This window comes from Vicugna pacos, chromosome 11 (genome assembly GCF_048564905.1).
Source record: "Vicugna pacos chromosome 11, VicPac4, whole genome shotgun sequence".
Taxonomy (NCBI): Eukaryota; Metazoa; Chordata; class Mammalia; order Artiodactyla; family Camelidae; genus Vicugna; species Vicugna pacos.
In genome coordinates this window covers 61492706-61509886 of record NC_132997.1, presented here as the reverse complement: position 1 = coordinate 61509886, position 17181 = coordinate 61492706, and the positions used below count along the sequence as shown (strand labels likewise).

Here is a 17181-nt window from a genome sequence, read left to right as displayed (position 1 = left end):
CAATTAAGTGATAATCTATTTCAAATTCAAAACTGTTAGGACAGGAACTACATCTAGTTGTTTCATCTACATTTTTTGAGCTTTCATTATATGTCAGGCACAAAAAATAAGAATGCAAAATTAGTAAAATCTTCCTCCATGGAACATAAAATCTCATAAAAGAGAAAGCAAATATATAATATGTATATATATATACACACACATATAATGCTATGTGATGATTATTGGAATATAGGGTAATATAATGTGACATGCAGAAACACAAAAGACAAATTATCCCTCTCTAAGGATGTTGGAAATATTCCCTGATAAGGTAATATGTGAACCTGGACTCCAAAAACAGTATTATTTTCCCTTACAATATGAGCATTCTGGTCAGAAGGTAGAAGAAATATAGAATCACATGGAATTTATACAACTGTTAAGTGTGAAAGTATTTTCTACACTTAAACCTGTTATATATTTTTATTAAGTATATTGGAGACAGTAGCTTTACTAAGACTTTGACTCCATTAAAATAGATAATAGATCTCTCAACATGTGACATTATGAACCTCTTTCGCAACCACCAGTTATGTATTCAAATTAGTGCCCTACAAATCATAATCTAATATGAATAAATTAACCTAATTTAAAACAAATTTTTATTTTTCTTTACTTTGACCATAATCTCATAATAATGTATTTTTTTCAACTGTTTTTTAAATTGTTTGATTATATGTCACCTAAAAATCAGCCTGACCCCTAAAAAGCACATTTACCTCTAAGGACTCATAACCATGTACCACAAGGAGGTTCTCACTTTTTAATTACTGTTTGAATAAGGGTGACCCTAGTATAAACATTCTTCCCTGTACTCCCCTACAGATGTTTTTCCTGCTATCTTAACATATCCCTCCAACGTTTTTCAGTTGCTTAGGCCAGCTTATATAATTTTTCTTCAGTATTTTGATTTGTGTTTTGGTCTTTTGCTTGATTTTCTGTTTGTGCTCCTTATCCCAAATGTATTTATGGGTCCTTGTCCATAATGACAAACGTACTTTTTTATGAAGATAATGACAGAAGCTGGGAAGTGTAGGGTATATATTTTAAGGAGATGTTTGGGTTTTTTCATTATAAAATGATGTAAATTAGACATTTAATATTATTCATAAAGAGATTCCCTGAATGTCCCATTTTAGAAAATAGTACCCCATTTATTATTTTTACTTTTTTGTACAGTAACCCCTTCTACTCTCATCATTTTTTATCACTTGGATGACAGGTTCATGTAAACATTGCTAACTCTCTCACAAGTCATAAAATGGATTTGGGTCAGACTAGAGTCATTATCTCTTTTTAAAAAAAGATGTGTAGAGTACACTTTCTGTCCTTTAATTTCAGCAAGACTTAGAAACAGCTCTATAAAGTTCACTCTCTAGAAGGTTAACAGCATTTCCCTTTCCTTTTTTTTTAAAATCCTCACATTTGGTTTATCTTGCAATTAATCAATAGAAGCACAAATGGCAAGTTGTATGGACATCTACTGCTGCATGGCTTTTTATACAAATTTCAAAATTAAACTGACATTTTGTGCTATTTTCCCTTATTTTACCTCATAATAACCTTTTGCTTCTCAGGCTTTTGTTTCCTTTTTAGAACTTTGCTTATTACTGGATAGCTCTAATATGTATCATTATCAGTTCTACAGTGGTCAGCAGTGATAAAACGGCCATGATATAACAAAAATCAAATTTGTCTCAATAACATCATATTAGAATGACTCTGGTATTAAACAATGTCACATTCCTTAAGACTGGCATCTTTTTTTTTGCCTCTTCCTCAAAGTGGTAAGACTGAAATTAGAATTTTCCACATGCAGTGCACTGTGTAACCAACCATCTACATTTAATTTTTATACTAGCATGGCATAAGGCAATGTCATCCCTAGGTATGACATGCACGTATATGTACTCCACAGTTGGTTTCTTGATAAAAATTGTGAAAGTCAGCATATATAATGTGGACAGGAAAGCATATAGCTGTGGAATCTTCACATTGGTATGCGTTTTTTTGGCCATTAATTTTAAGTGGCATCACTTGATTTTATAATTAATGTACCCTGACTTAAAAGTGAGTGAAAAGCTATAGTCTAAAGGTATTTGAAATATATAAATTATTACAGATATTATTATATATATGAATTAAAACAGAAATTCTCATCTTTTCAATCTTCAACAATTAATGTGATTTTTTTTTCATTTCCAAATCTCTCCCATTATTATAATTAATCTTTGGGTGCATGCAGTAAAAACTATTCAGACAGCATCATTACATTATTACTTTCAGGCAAAAGAGGTGGGGGACATGTTCAACATGGTGCTTTTTATTTTTCATTAGTATGTATAATACGTATATTTTATATGCTGTTCTCTACTATAATCTTTTATTTATATTTTATACACTACTTGCTACATGTTTTGAAATGTGCTCCAATACAATTTTACTGAATTTTAAATATCGTATGTTATTGTTGGCACACAGTAACATTTATTTACCTAATGCTTGAACAATACAATTTTTTTCACTATCTCATTTCTGATAGTCACATATTAAGTTAATTAGCCGTTTTCAAATTCCCTAAAAGCTCAATGCCAGTAATTCCCTTAGAGTCTGAGGAATTAAAACCAAAGCACACATTATCAAAATACCTCCACAGCAACATCTAGATTAGTATTTGATTAAATAACTGTGTTATTTAACCATGGCATTTATATTTATTGTGCTTCAACTACTCTCCAAGATCTTTGTTAAGAGTGTTACATATACTGTGTTCTTTACTCTCACAGCACTGGATGTTCAATATTCATTATCCTTACTTTATGTACTTCGCAGCCTAAGTTTCAAAAGGATTGACTAATGTGTTCTACTTGTCAGTGAATACAGAACTGTGCAGCTCAAAAGCCTGTGACTGTCAGCAGTTTTAGAGATTCTGCCAAGGAAAATGACAACCATCAGTGTCCTTCTTCCACATTTACTTCCAGCCATAGGCTTTCTCCTGAGCATGTTCACCACTCCCACATACAGTAACTTTACAAAAATTTTCAAACAGTATAGCTCCACATGGATAAGTTAGGAAAAGAAGCTTCTTGTGGGGAGCCGCGGCCCAGTGCCAGTCGGCAGCTCAGCACTACAAGCACAGGCTGGATTACAATTCCCAGTGCCCTCTCGGGAGTGATGCACTGTTCAGGGCACAACCTAGGCTCAGATCTATGTATCTGTCTTTTTCCTAAACACCTCTATTCAAGTGTTCCACAGGCACCCTAAATTCACTATGCCTCATGGTAAAAATCATACTTTTCTTCTTCACATTTGCTAATTCTAATCAACTTATTCTCTCCATGAATAAGGAGACTAGATTTCCAAATCAAGGTTTATCCTTTTTATAATTTTTCCTCTACTTCTAATCACCTTGCATCAAACCAATAAACAAATCTATAGATTATACATCTTTAATGAAGATTATACTGTTAGCATTCTCTCCATTCACACTACCTAATCATGTCTTCATCATGTCTTGCCTAGGTTTTCTCCAATAACTGCCTAAGTGATTATCCTGTCTCCAATCTTAGCCCTAGAATTTAGATAGTGACTTTTTGCAAAAGTAAACTTTCTACATAAGAGATAAGATGTTTTTAATACTTTGAATACTTAACTGTAAAATACTGAAGAATAAATTTAATAAGGGACACATACAACTTGTACACTGAAAAGTACAAAATACTGTTAAAAGAAATTAAATACCTAAATATACGGAAAGGCACCAGTGTTCATGGAGTGAAAGATTTAACAGTGTTAAGATGGCAATACTCCCTAAATTGATCTACAGATCCTCCCAACTGCTTGTTTTGCTGAAATGAGCAAGTGGACCCTAATTTGTACAAAGAAATGCAAGGGACTCTGGGATAGCAACAAAACAAAGCAAAACAAAACACCTTGGAAAAGAAGAACAAATCTGGAGGACTCACATTTCTCAATTTCAAATTTGCCACAAATTTACAGTAATTAAAAGAATGTGTTCTGGAATAAGAATAGATCAAATTGGAATCCTGAGCTCATCCTTCTTTTGCATAACTCAGGAAATGGCATCCCTTGAGGTAGTAACCATGCAGGACAATTCTGATTCTCCTAAAGATCCAGCCCCACCACTCCTCTTTGCTTCCAGACCTGTAAACTAGACTCAAACAGTAGGTCCCTAAAGGCGAGGTATAAAGTGTGACCCATGAGGAGGTACACTACACTAAACAATTTTACTTGAGTTTTCTCATTTATACAAGCAGGAGTCTGGGGAACATGTGTAGGAAGGAATATTCAGGTTGTAGCATAATGGTGGAAGGAATGTAAAGCTGGATCAGGCCAAATCTACTGATATGGGATCACGAAGCAGAAATCCTGGAATTAGTGTTGCAGCTCAGGTAGCAAGCAAGGGCTCTTACATGTTTTGATTGGTTCGTTGGCTGAATTATGGATCAAAAGATAGCCTGTAGTGAGTGGAAATGCCCAATCTCCCTTGATTTAAGGTAGAAAAAGAGACTCAAAGGTGTAAGGAGAACAGAATGTTAGAGTGGAATTGTTATTTAAGACCTGCTCATCCACAGTGGGAGGGCACAGAAGACATACTTTCCACCAATACTTTAAGAAGAAAGTTTGTGACAGGAGCACAAGCACCCTTGAAGAGCTCTGTGATTACTCTTCTTTATAGGCCAGACCTTACAGTGGGAACCACAGCCAGTCAACTGAAAAATCTAAATGCAGTCGGAGTACCTGGATCCCCAGATGGCAGGGATGAAGTAACTGCACTCGACCACCAAAGGCAAGGTGGGCAAAGTTACCTTCATGGACAGCAGAGTCAAAGCAGTAATCAAAATAGGAAAGAGTAAACATCACTCGAGGATTTACCTCCTCTTCTGGGGAAGGGGTTAGCGTGTTTTTGGCTGTATGTAGGATAGGTGTATCATTTTAGGAGAAATTGTGATCTTGTTATTGTCTTTATTTGGAGATTAAGTGGGGTTTAAAGAGATGCATTTGGGTGCCAAGGGATGAACTTGTGATGGTTACTTTTACATGTCAACTTGACTAGGTCAGGGAGGCCCAGATTAAACATTATTTATGAGTGTGTCTGTGAAGATGTTTCCAGATGAGATAAGCATTTGCACTGGTGGACTCAGTAAGGTAGACTGCATTTGCCAATGTGGGTAGGTATCTACTCCACTGAGGGTCTGAATGGAACAAAGAGCAGAGGAAGGGAAGGTTCTTTCCCTTCCTGCTTGCTTGCTGAGCTGGGATATTGGTCTTCTCCTGCCCTTGGACTGAGATTTACATCATCAGTTTCCCTAGTTCTCAGGCCTTTAATTCAAACTGGAATTATACCACTGGCTTCCCTAGATCTCCTGATTACAGAGAGAAGATCATGGAATTTCTCAGCCTCAAAAATCAATCAATCTTACTTTCCCTCCTTCTCTTTCTCTGTCTTTCCATTCTCATTCTCTCTCTCTCACTCTTCAATGACAGAAATAATAGTTCTTTCAACAGATGGTGCTGTGACAACTGGATATCCATGTGCAGAAAAAAATGATTTTGGATTCCTACATCATACCATATACAAAAATTAGATTATTGTTTACTGTAAAGGGACAATGATGACCTTCCTCTACTATTCTCTTTAGCTTCATTTCCACAAATCTTGAAAATATTCTATTTTACTCTATTTTAACTAATTGTTTGATGTTTTGATAGTCATGATGTTTCAGGACTCTATACCTCTGCTTAAATTGTTTATTGTGCCTGGAACTCACTTTTCCTAGAACCCTCCTAGGACATATTCATTCTTTACATCTCAATTTTATTAAAAATAATGCTGTCTTTGTTCATTGTTTTGACTCATTTGATTCTGCTCCTTATTCCTATTGCACTGTCAGTCACAGCTCTTATTCTCCTAAGCTGCAAACTTTGATTTCTTTGAGTGTTTCTCACAGTACTATACTCTTTGTTCCTTGAGGCACTTAGAACAAAGTACTTAACATATAGTGGCTACTTACCAAATATTTGAAGACTCAAGAAAAGAAAGGTGAAATATGTCAAGAGCTCACCTGAGCTGAAGAGTATTGATTTATCAGATATTAGAGTAACCTATTAGGATAATAAACCAAAATGAAAAAAAAAAACCAGTCAACTCTTTAATCATTTACTGCAATTGTATGAGCAAGAGGCTAAAACAGAAAGTGTAGACTCTCCTCACTGTTCTACTTCCCTCCAGGAAACTGTGCTAGTAAAGAACTGTGAAAATGCTCTGAAAAAGGCTCCTGCAATTTTATGAACCACTGGACAGGGGATGGAGTTGAGGAGTGGTGATATGGAAAAATTTTGAGTCCTGGGTCTGAGTGGAAGAGGACATTCTTCAAGATCCCTCTGAACCCCCATAAGGAGGTCTTGGCAGAGACAGGAGAGGAAGTCATCTGCTAAAATTCCCAAGTAAAGAGACCTTCAAATGGAAGTGCCTAGGTTAAAAATGCAGTCATGTCTAACAGCATGGCTGGCTAGGGAGTTCTGAATTCTTGACTCCAGCTCTCTTCAGAGACTGTGATGCACTGGCTGTGTACCAAGCATCAGGTGAGGTGGGCAGCTTCTCCCCATGAGCTCATCCAGGCAAAGCCTTGTAATTGCCTATGATCAGGCCTGAAAAGTCACACACAGGTTTTTAGCCAGAAGCTGGACACTTCAGAAAGAAGGGAAGAGGGACTCCTCTTGTATTTATAGTCTTTAGGAAAATGCAAATCAAACTCATGATGAGACACCACTTCACACCTACTAGGACGACTACGATTAAAAAGACAAACAAGCAAAAAAGTACAAAGTGCTTTAACTTTACAAAATAAGTGTCCTGGGACAGATTTCAAGAAAAAAACATTGTTAAAATTTTGAGGAAGGAAATACAGTAAGGTCACAAAACCTTCATGAATGTACTCCAGAAACTGACTGGATTTTACTGGTGGGCATGGCCATCTTAGGAACTGGAAACCAAATAAGCAAAGGCATCAAAGCAAGAAAGTATTTAGGGAATAGAAAAGTGAAATCCTAATGTACCCGGAGAATACATAGCGAAGATACCTCAAGAGATAATGGTGAAAAGTAGTTTGTGACTGTGGTATAAAATGTTTTCAGTATGCATTTTGAAGTCTGTAATTCTGAAAACAATGAAGAGTCATTTAAAGTTTTGATTCCCTTGAGACATGACTAAAATTTGCTTTAAGAAAATAATTTAAAGATCTTTTTCATCGTCAGAAAAAACAATTTACCAACATTCAACTTGTTAACTTTATTTTGAAATAGTTAAGACTATTTCAATTAATAAAGCAAAATATATGAAAGAATTGTATATCATTTATTCTCTCTGATTTAATAAAGGCAACTTGGAAGATAAAATTATCTGGTTTAACTTTGTGGCTCTAAAAATCATAGTATTTTGGCTTGTTCAGAGAAGATAATAAATATTTCATGTTTAAACACTACTCTGAAGTTGCTCTTACCACAAAGTTGACATTCAATAAATACACTTAACTCACAAATGAAACTAAATCTATTTCACACCTTTTCCCCTCTTCTTTTAAGTTTCTTAAAGCACCTCCAAGATCTTCAGACTTACAGTCAGTCGGTATAAAAAATAATACCCACTGCTAGAATATAAAAAAAATATATCGTTCGTGTAAAATGCCTTCTTGTTTCATATTCTGGGTAAATAATATCTAATGAAGTTGAGAAAATTGTGCTGTACTGATACTAAACTACTCCATGAGTTTTCTGTTGAAAGTAGTAGTTTTTACTTTGTTTGAAAAATTGTGCCTATATCCTAACATTCGGTTATCCCTGTAGGCAATCATTGTACTTATTCCACTTAAGTGTAATTGTTAGTGCTAACCATCAGCAGGTTGTAAAAATGAAGAGTTGTTGCTTCAAAGCTATGCAAGAAAATTTGGTAGTTCTGTTATATGGTTAACGTTGTCTTTATAGTGTTTTCAAACCTCCTGCATGATTGGCTGTATTGCACACCGCATGATACTAGACAAAGGAACACCAACGGAGGAAACAAATGAAAAAGTCAAATTTGACTCACATATACATTTAGATAAAATCCACTTCCAAAATTTAAAAACAGTTATATGCTGGAAGATACTGCACTCTTTTCCTGCCTTTAGCATTATCTTATTATTTTGCTTCATTGACATGACTGTAATTAACAACAAATCTAATAAAGTATCAGATCAACAAAATCACTTGATAGCTTTTATGTGCAAAGAACTTGCTGGGTAAAAGAGCAGGGTGGACTTTGAAAGGTGTCAAAAAGAGAACCCTGCTTTGTAACAGTTCACAATTCTTTCCAAATGAAAAACCATGGTAGCCTCATGCTGCCGCCCCCCCAACCCCCACCCCAACACACACACACACACACAAAGCAAACTTACATTTCTGTGCTGAGTCTTAGCTATCTTTTCACTATTTGTTGTTGTTGTTGTTGTTGTTGTTGTTGTTAGGGCATGGAAAATTGGCAATTTACAGACTGAAAGAAAATTGAAAGAAACAGATTAAGTAGTATTGTTCAGAGGAGGAACAGAGCTCAGTAGATTGGGATATTAGGGGAGGGAGGGTACAAGTCCTTCCTGAGAGAAACTCCAAAACAGAGTCATCCAGCTGTGAGAATGATAACTAATGAGATATCCTATTTTAAACTCTGTAAAAATTAACCTTCTTAAAGTCAGAATCTCTCCCATGTTAAGGTGATAGAACTTGACACTGACAGTGATGAAAAATTTTTTATTGAGGTATAGTTGATTTAAAATATTACATTAGTTTCAAGTGTACATTATAGTGATTCAAAGTTTTTATAGATTATGCTCCTTTTAAAGTTATTTGAAAATATTCACTATATTTCCCTGTGCTCTACAATGTATCCTTGTAGCTTATTTATTTTACACATAGTCATCTGTACCTCTTAATGCCATACCTGTCTTGCCCTGCCTTCTCTATCCCTGTCACTAACATTACTTTGTTCTCTATGTGTCTGTTTCTGTTTTGTTTTATTTATGCCTTTGTCTTCTTTTGTTTTTTAGATTATAGATATAAGTGATAACATGCAATATTTGTCCTTCTTTGTCTAATTTATTTTACAAAATACAATGTCCTCCAAGTCCATCCATGTTGTTGTACATGGCAAAATTTCATTCTTTTTATGGCTGAGTAGTGTTCCATTGTGAACATACATATATATATATGTATATATATGTATACATATATACACACACACACACACACACACCCCACGTCTTCTTTGTCCACTCATCTGTTGATGAACACTTAGGTTGTTTCCATATCTTGGCTATTGTGAATAATCCTGCTATGACCATTAGGCTGCATGTATCTTTTTAAATTAGTGTTTTCATTTTCTTTGAATATATACACAGGAGTGAAACTGATGAATTGTATGGTAGTTCTATTTTTAGTTTCTTGAAGAACTTCTGTACTGTTTTCCACAGTGGCTGAACCAATTTACATTCTTATCAACACTGTACAAAGGTTAACTTTTCTCCATATCATCGCCAACATTTCTTACTTGTGGTCTTTTTAATGATAGCCATTTTGACAGGTGTGAAGCGATATAACATTGTAGTTTTCATTTGCATTTCTCTGATGATTAGCACTGTTCTTCCTATGCCTGTTAGCCATCTGGATATCTTCTTTGGTCAGGTCATCTTCCCATTTTTTATTGGATTGTTTGGGTTTTTTGATATTGAGCTGCATGAATTGTTTATATATTTTGTATATTAACCTCTTATCAGTCATATCATTTGCAAGTATTTTCTTCTACAGTAGATTAATTTTGTTTTGTCAATGATTTCCTTTGCTATGCAGAAGTTTTTAAGTTTAATTAGGCCCTGTTTAGTCTTGCTTTTGTTTCTTTTCCTTAGGAGACAACCCCCCAAAAAAATTGCTATGATTTATGTCAAAGAGTGTTCTGCCTATGTTCTCTTCTATGAGTTTTATGGTTCCTGGAATTCATTTAGCTCTTTAATCTATTTTGAGTATCCTTTTGTTATGATGTGAGAAAATATCCTAATCTCATTCTTCTACATTTGGCTGTCCAGATTTCCCAGCACAGCTTATTGAAGAGATTGTTTTTTCTCTATTGTATATTCTTGCCTCCTTTGTTGTTGACTAATTGACCATAAGTGTGTGGGTTTATTTTAGGGCTCCCTATTATGTTCTGTTGAACTTTGTGTCTGTTTTTTGTGCCAGTACCATGCTACTTTGATTACTGTAGCTTTGTGGTATAGTCTGAAGTCTCAGAGGGTCATATCTCCAGCTTTATTCTTTTTTCCCAAGATTGCTTTGGCAATTAGGGATCTTTTGTGGTTCCATATAAATTTTAGGATTATTTGCTCTAGTTCTGTGAAAAATGTCATGAGTATTTTGATAGAGGTTGCATTAAATCTGTAGATTGCTTTGGGTAGTATTGCTTTTTTAACAATATTAATTCTTCTAATCAAAGGATACAGGAAATCTCTCCATTTCTTTGGATCATTTTAAAATTCCATCATAACTGTTTCATAATTTTCATAGTATAGGTCTTTCACCTTTCTGAATAAGTTTATTCTTAAGTATTTTATCATTTTTGATTCCATTTCAAATGAAATTTTTTCTTGCTTTCACTGATAGTTCATTATTAGTGTACAGAAAAGTAACAGATTTCTGTGGACTAATCTTGTATCCTACAACTTCAATGAATTCATTTATTAGTTCCAATAGCTTTTTGCTGGAGAGTTTACAGTTTTCTATATATTATATCATGTCACCTGCAAACAGTGACAGTTTTACCTCTTTGCTTTCAATTTAGATGCCTTTGATTTCTTTTTCTTGTCTGATTGCTGTGACTAGGACTTCCAATACTACTGTGTGTTAAATAGAAGTAGAGTGGGCACTCTTGTCTTGTTTGTGATTTTGGAAAAAAGGCTTTCAACCTTCTACCATTGAGTATATAATGTTAGCTGTGGGTTTGTCATAAGTGGCCTTTATTATGTTGAGATATGTGACCTCTATACCAACTTTGACCAGCGTTTTTATCATGAATGGATGTTGAATTTTGTCAAGTGCTTTTTTTGCATCTATTGATATGATCATCTCATTTTTATCCTTCCTTTTGTTAATGTGATATATCACACTGATTCATTTGTGAATAATGAACCATCCTTGCTTCCCTGGAAAAAACCCCTTTTGATCATGGGATCATGGTGTATGAGTCTTCCTTATATTGTTGAATTCAGTTTGCTAATATTTTATTGAGGATTTTTGCATCTATATTTATTAGATGTTAATCTGTAATGAGATTTAACTCATTATATTATAAATAAGGACCCTCAAAATGTACTATCCATTTATCCAGAGTCATTTTTGGTAATAAGTTATTATACAATACAAATTTTTCAGATAACTAAATTTAATCTCTCAATATCAATTAAATGATATTTAATTTAATTTAAATACCTCACAGTGATCTTTGACATTCTCATGGGCTGCATCCTGATGCTTTTGCAAACCCTAATACTTTCAGCCATCTAGTCACTAATTACTATATCAAAGTATACCATGTAGCAGAATTTCAATATACAATATATAAATGGAGCAGTGGACTTTGGGCAGTGGCTATAGTCTCCTAATAGTTCTGCTACTTCCTGTCACACAATGGTCTTGCAGTGTGATTAAAATTTTGCTGCAGATAAATAGCAAATAATAACAAGGTATTGATCTTCAGGTTTACCTTCAAATGAGCCATGACATACATGTAAAAACAAAAGAGTTATTCTGTTTTTTCATTATCTGTATTCAATTATTTCTTATTTTCAGAATGACAATCTCAAGGGTTGCAACTGCCAAAAGTTAATCTGTAATTTAATGTTTACTCCCAAAACACATGTCATACAGAAAAAAATCAAATAAAATGACATTTTGTGGGGAAAAGCCATGAGTACTCAAAATAAATCTCTTAAGCATACAACGTACTTAAATTTGATCAGAACAAGGTTATCTGGTAAGCAAGTGTTTTCTTAAATGATCTAAAAATGTAGTTTTCAAATGTTCACAGGATATGGGAATAGATTCAAAGATATCTTAGTAATGTGTCAACTAATAATTGGCAAGACTATATTAAACAGAAAGGCTAAAAGCAGTATAGATAGTGGTTGATAATATGAGTTTTAGAAGCAAATAGGTAAGAGTGGAAATACTGACACCTATACAAATTGGCAGCTTGATTTTGAACCTGTTAATTAACTCTCTAAATTCCCTTATCTAAAATGGAGATATAAACAATAAGGCTGAATGAGAAGTAAATGAGATAATGTATGCAAAGTGCTTAGAACAGAGTCTGGCCCATAATCAACATCCAGACATTTGCTAACATAATTTGCTCTACCTTATGCCATTTTCAATATGGAATTTAATATTGGAAAATGTATAATCAAAATACTAAATGTTACGGCATAACCATCTATGAGGCTACCTGGAGTAAAAGAAAAGCAAAGGTTTTTTGTTGCAATCTGCAGGCCTGTACAAAAGGCTTACTCCACACAAATAAACTTATAAATAAGAACTTGGCATTTGTCATTATAAATGCTTAGGATAGCATATTCTCCTTGCCTGCTGATTAAGTACTTGATATTTGTAACCAGGAAGCAATCTTGCTTCTGAGGCCAAAATAGCATTATGAGAAGCTCAAAATAACCAAAAGTAAGGATGTAAAATTCTTTTAGACCACTCTGTCCATAAATGACAATTTAATTCTAATTTTTAATACAAAATATGTAACCTGATGATAAGTACAAAGTATAATGTTCGTTTTAATACCATGTATTCCCTGCTGCCTGACATCCTCTTAGCATTAGCTCTCAGATCTGTCTTTACCTGGCAGCAATTGCAAGTATAACTATACCCCATGATTCTAATGATCAGCAAATAAGTGGCACAATGATGCCATTTGGAATAGTAGCCTTCCAGGAGTACAGAAATCACAAAACTTACACAAACGCTATAGATTTATATGACCCTTATCTTTGAAGCGCTGGTTTACTTCCTTGGATATATATCAGACCATCAATGACTAGACAATGCTGGAGAGAAAATACGGATTTTAAGAAAAATCATGATTTCTTAGGTTATTCAAGCTTATGTTATTTTCTACATGATTTACATAATATTTCGTTGTGACTAGTTAAAAATAATCAATACCTTTTTGCTTATGTGACAGGTGGTTGCTATTGTAACTTTTTCTTTTAGTAAATCAATAAAATCAAGATTAAAACCATGTGATCAGTAAAGTATTATGTTCAAAACTAAGACTCTCTTTGATCCTCAAAAAATATCTGAATAAGGACTTAATCATTCAGGGGATAATTACAGGAGTAAATGGAATTTAATATACAGTTCAATTCTTTGGAAGTAGATTCCAAAGATTCAGTAAGTAGAAACAGAAAGAAGAAAGAAAATAGTAATATGATACCAGTTTTACATTCATTAGCTCTATTAATTTGTGATACGGTATGCTTAAATTCTTTTGACAGATAAGGAAACAGAGGCTCAATAAATTTTTATCTTGAAAAGCGTGTTATCATGAGTAAGTGGCCAAACCAGAAACAACCCTGTAATTGAAGTCCATTAATCCTATTCATTAGATAAATCTCAACTCATAGTCTTGGTTGAGGAAGAATTTTAGTGTGGATGTGATAGAATTAAGTGAAAGACATAAAACAAACATTTCTTGATTTAGGTTTAAACCCAGGGTTTAGCTATTTTCACTGGAAAAATAAGAATCCAATCATCTCAAAGCAATACACCATCTGAGTAGCATTTACCCTCCATAGCCCCAGGCAGCTGGTGCCACTGATACCCTCCATTTACAAACTCTTCTTAAACTAGATCCTGAGTTAATTTAGAACAGGGATGCAATTATTTTTACAGTCTTAACCTATCAAGAAGTGAGACAGCTGCCGCAGATGTCTTAAGTACTTGAAGAAAACCTTAATCTCACAGTGTCTAAAGGGTCAAGAACTGATTTTTCCCCTCTACTGATGCCACTTACTACAAGAGAAACCATAAGACATAATGGAACTTAAACTGTTATAAGGTCAGGTGGATCAAGTTTGAATCCTGGCTCACACAGTTACCAGCTATATGCCCTAGAATAAGTTATTTGCGAAAAACAAAGACTGAATGTGAGAAGTTTTGCCAAACTTCTGGACAAAATATGGCTACTCTTTTTATTATTTAATTATTTACAGAATATGTACCTCAGTTTCTGCCTTTAGAAATCGAATTCCCCAGTTGGTACAGAATTTCTGCCATGAGTTCCAACCCACTTCATGAACATCATGATACATTCTTTATCTTTCAGATCTACTATTGTGGCGTAATTAGAATCTGGTCCCTCATATGCCCTGCAATCTTATATGTGTATATTCTGTTCTCGTTGTTGGCAGCTGTGAAGCAAACCACAATGAAATTTTGTGCCATAAAATAACCACGTAATCATGTTCTCAATTTTATCAATCAAGAATTTAGGCAAAGCATGGCAAATACGGCTCATCTCTGCTCTGCAAATTAAGTGGCTTTTAATGGCTGCAGATGGCTAAGACAGCTTAATGGTGTCTTATGTCTCAGACCTGCAGTTTAGTCTGTTGTTTAGTTCCCTCAGTTCTTCACACGTCTGTCATGTCTGTTGTGGTCTAGAATGTCCACAACGGTTCTTGGCTCACATGCCTGGTGCCTGGCTTGGAATGTCTAGACAAGTTGAAACTGACCAGACATCTTGCTGTCTCCATGGCCTCTCCACATAGTTAGCCTGGGGTTCTTCACAGCCTGATATCGTAGAGTAGTAAGATTCCTTATGTGGAGGCTGATTTCTCCAAGAGTGAGCATTCCCAGGGGCCAGACAGAAGCTGGAAGACTTGTAAAGAATTAGTTTGGGGAGGTATAAAAAACAAGAATTCTGCCTCATTCTTATGATCAAGCTAGTTACTAAGGTCCCCCAAACTTGCGGCAGAAATAACAATAAATATCTTCTTTTTTACTTCCCCACTATATCAGGACTTCTCATCAGGAACCATGACAGGTTTTGGTTATCTTTACTGTCTGATAATCTATCAGACAATACGAAACTAATTTCCCTAGGGATACCATCTTTAGTATACTTCAACAATTAAAATGAAATTTCCTGGATATGTGGCCTTAAGAATGTTGCCTGACCAATATGCAAGTAATTTTTCTTCTCTCTCATTGGCAATAATACTAACTACTTTATAGGGTTGATTTGGATTAAAGATAATGCCTGATATATATTGAACACCTGAGTAACAGCAGCTGCTATTTTTATCATTACTGGCATTAGCATACATTATACTTATAATACATGAGTGGAACTGTCTTCCTAAACCTAGCCCATGTTCCTCACACCTATTTAGCCACTGAGCTTTGGCTGACTTAGACCTTACCGTAAAGGACAACTCTATGGTTTAGTATTTCTTATCTACTTGTTATTTCATTTTTCTTCAATTTCTTCCTCCTCCTCAATATATTTTTGTAACTTTCAGCATACCTTACACTCGAGTACACCTGAATTAAAGCAGTATGTAACTTACATTATTCTAATTTTTCTAGAACTTAGAGGGAATAGTGTGGACATACTGTCTGGTTCCCCTACAGAGTAAGATTTTGCCCCGAACCCTATCAAGTGAAATATTTCTTCAAGTTGTTTGACTAATCCTGGTATCTTAACCAACCTACATTTAGGTTATAAACAGAACTTGAGCTATCCCACCTACAAGCTAGTAACATTTTCTCCGTTATATATACATTTGTTATTTTTCTGTATCCTCTGAACTCAATCCCAAGAGAAGGCTCATCCTGAGAAAGTTCAGGAAAGGAGCAATGCCCGTCCTTACATGTCACTCTTTGATCAGGATCATGGTAAAATATCTCAATTCTTTTACAGTTAGTCCCTGAAATAAATTTTGAGGCAAAAAGAATATCTTTGATTTTTTTTTAATTCTATGTGAATGCCCATCAAAGAGCATTGGTAATTTAGTGTTAGGTGCTTTCCTTCCTTTATGATTTTGTTACATCAGAGAATTTATGAGTAATTTCTAAGAACAGCTTTCTACTCCTCCCTGGGGGGGGAGGGGTGTGTGTGTGTGTGTGTGTGTGTGTGACATTCCCATAGGTTATCATCCTTATCTGTGGTTATCAGTAGAAAATGAAACACTAATAAGATTTAAATCTAAAGTTTTTTTCAAGTGACTAAGCCAATATGCCTAAAGATAACATCTTTAAGTCTTATTTTCATGGTTGCATTAATCAAGCCTTCTACATAACACATTCATGGGAGTTGAAGTTAAACTAAGCAGTAATTCATATACATCATTAATTAACCAGAACTACATTAAATATAAAAATTCCTGTTATGTAGTGGGATTTAACGCCCTGATACAAAGGCTTAGAACTACTGTGACATAGTTTATGCATTCAGTAAATGCTGCCTACACTCAAGCCGGCTCTGTACAAACCCATTTGGGAAGAACAATCTGAGCAGTATGCCTGCAGTCAATGCCAATCAAATTATATTAACCTGAAATGTTATCAAAATTTACTTTCTATATTATTTTTTATATAATTTAAATGCCTCCCAAAGAGAGGGTCACTGAATACTTTGGAAGAATCCTGAATGACTGAATCATAACCTTGTGGCACAACTCTAGCAACGTAACAAAATACTGTTCATTTAATTTAGTTTCACATATTAAGAGATTATCAAGAATACATATCTCATATAACCTGTGACCACTGTCTATCTGTAAATGCAAGCTTCCTCTCTTACCTAAATTCAATTTAACAAAATATGATCTTTTTATATAGCATGAATTTTCACTTCCTTCATTTCATGTATTTTATTTTACCGTACTCTGGCATCTCCTTTGGCAATGTCTCTTCCTATGTAACTAGACTTAATGATGTATACAGACCTAAGAGTCATATAGCATAATAATGCTATGAGTTAGAAACCCTTATTAAGTTCATTTTACAAATGAGGAACAGTAGGCACAGGAA

General features: G+C 34.6%; 1 long non-coding RNA gene across 1 annotated transcript in view; it reads right to left on the bottom strand.

Moving 5' to 3' along the window:
- LOC116282438 (uncharacterized) overlaps positions 1 to 17181 on the bottom strand; it is a 414543-nt gene that overhangs the window by 86923 nt on the left and 310439 nt on the right. Inside the window, exon 4 of the long non-coding RNA XR_012077453.1 lies at positions 8499 to 8593. This is a non-coding gene — a long non-coding RNA (uncharacterized lncRNA). The remainder of the gene's footprint in view (positions 1 to 8498; positions 8594 to 17181) is intronic.